The 2,513-nt window shown below is 43.4% G+C and overlaps 1 non-coding gene across 1 annotated transcript; it reads right to left on the bottom strand.

The window, feature by feature from the left end:
* Positions 1-473: 473 nt before the first annotated feature.
* On the bottom strand, positions 474-577 carry LOC149143541 (U6 spliceosomal RNA). The gene has a single exon (XR_016265333.1). It is a non-coding gene; the product is annotated as a U6 spliceosomal RNA (small nuclear RNA).
* Between the last annotated feature and the right edge of the window lie 1,936 nt (positions 578-2,513).

Below are 2,513 nucleotides of genomic sequence, written 5' to 3'. Positions count from 1 at the left end.
AAGTCGGAAGGACACAGAAAATTATGATGACCCTGCTCAAGAATCTCATGCAGAAATCGAGAAATGATCCCTATTTCTGGAGGTGGGCCTTTCTTTATAATCGTGTAATGGCCGGCAGAATTTGATAGTTGCATACGTATATATATACATAGGAAAGCTAAGCCAAACTTCACCGAAACACAGGGATTATTCTGCTACAGGGATTATTATCCCCCGAATTCCAGTCGCTCAAAACATTATGTATTTTTCCGTCGTCGGAGATGGCATTGCATCGAAACGCAAGTAGCCAGAGAGTGAAGAAGAGGAGGAGAGCTCTCAGCAATTTGGATGGGAAGGACTGTAACAACCCTGAGCGAGACATGGTTGCTGGGTGTTTCGGTGAAGTTTGGCTTAGCTTTCCTATGTATATATATACGTATGCAACTATAAAATTCTGCCGGCCATTACACGATTATAAAGAAAGGCCCACCTCCAGAAATAGGGAGCATTTCTCGATTTCTGCATGAGATCCTTGAGCAGGGTCATCATAATTTTCTGTGTCCTTCCGACTTTATCTGATGTCTCCAAGGAGAGTGACAAAGGCAAACAACTTACTAACCTATTGACTGGATGTGTGGGTCCCGATGATACCCGAATAAATGAATTTTATATTTTAAAGCAAACGACCAGCAGTTCGTCATTTGACCAAAACCAAAAATAACACCGTCTGGGTAGACAAGATGGACGACTTGCGGTCAATAAAGAAAAATCCGCTAAAAAAATTGACTTCACTTCATACCATGTATTAGTATTAGTTAGTTGAAATGGACGATATGAGTTAAACACACCACGTCTTACTTCAAATGGACGATCTGGGTTAAGTTAACACCACTTGAGTCAACAAGAAAACGAAAATCCACCAAAATCCTTATGACTCCTTATGCCAGGAAGGAATTTCACAAATGTAGTTGATATCCACAATTGCCCAAACCCTCTGAAATATTTTATCGATCGCCCATCTGAGGAGCCGATGGCAGCTTCCACGGATTTCATCCTCATCACCTCCACACTCATGCTCATCTTTGTTTCTGCAAACGCCCATCTTCTTCATCATTATCATGAGAAAAGTCGTGAACGACTGCAGGTCGATATAGAAGCCCTGCAAGCATTCAAAACCTCCCTCACATATGATCCTTCTCACGCCTTGGCCAACTGGGATTTTGCTGCCAATCATGTCTGCAATTGGACTGGTGTCACCTGCAACCCTCACAAACTGCGCGTATCTGGCCTAAATCTCTACAACATGAGCCTGCAAGGGACTATACCTCCACATTTGGGCAATATCTCCTTTCTTGGCGTGTTGAACCTCACTTTGAACAGTTTCTCTGGCACAATCCCGAACGAATTGGGCAAGCTGCGTCGCTTAAAACGTCTGTTCCTCAGTAAGAATCACTTGATTTCGTCCATTCCAGAGGCTTTGAAAGATTGCACATCTCTCAGGCTGCTTAACCTGTCCTTCAATAATTTGACAGGGACTATTCCGAGTGGTCTCGGCCAATTGCAAAACCTGCGAAGTCTTTCACTGCGCACAAACGGATTGACTGGGAAAGTGCCCGAATCCTTGGGAAATTGTTTTGCGCTGGAATTTCTAACTTTAACAAATAACTTCCTTAGCGGGACTATCCCTTCTCAGCTTGGCATGCTTGCTAGAATTAAAATTCAGTCTCTTGCAGAAAACCAGCTCAGTGGAGGAATCCCGCCTTCACTGCTTAATTGCACGGAGTTACGCGAATTATATGTTCATAACAAAAGGCTTACTGGAGAAATCCCGTGGGAGATAGGGACCAGGCTCTCTAGAATTCAAACTCTGTATCTTTCAGAAAACCAGCTCAGTGGAGGAATCCCGCCTTCACTGCTTAATCGCACGGAGTTAAGCGAATTATATTTGTATGAGAACAGGCTTACTGGAGAAATCCCGAGGTCACTGCTTAATTGCACGGAGTTAAGCGGATTAGGTTTGTCTGACAACAGGCTTACTGGAGAAATCCCGTGGGAGATAGGGACCAGGCTCTCTAGAATTAAAACTCTGTATCTTTCAGAAAACCAGCTCAGTGGAGGAATCCCGCCTTCACTGCTTAATTGCACGGAGTTAAGCGAATTAGATTTGTCTGACAACAGGCTTACTGGAGAAATCCCGTGGGAGATAGGTACAAAGCTCTCAAATTTAGAGTTTCTGCTGCTCTGGGGAAACGAATTAAACGGTACCATTCCGAAATCTTTAGGAAATTGCTCTCAGCTTTTATGGCTCGATCTCTCTGAAAATTTCTTAATGGGAGGCATACCTCAGGAATTTGGAAAGCTCCGTCTTCTACAACATCTGTCAGTTTATGATAATCATTTGTATAGTGAGGAATCCATTTCCATCTTTGGAGCACTTTCAAACTGCACCAATCTGCAAGTACTCGATCTTTCCAACAATGATCTTAAGGGCGACTTGCCTGGAAGCATAGGCCGTCTTTCTCAAAATCTGCTTT

Source organism: Pinus tabuliformis, chromosome X (genome assembly GCF_031772625.1).
Source record: "Pinus tabuliformis cultivar Carrire ecotype Pingquan chromosome X, CPIR1, whole genome shotgun sequence".
Taxonomy (NCBI): domain Eukaryota; kingdom Viridiplantae; phylum Streptophyta; class Pinopsida; order Pinales; family Pinaceae; genus Pinus; species Pinus tabuliformis.
Note: the sequence above shows the minus strand (reverse complement) of the source record. Positions and strands in the feature narration are given on the sequence as shown.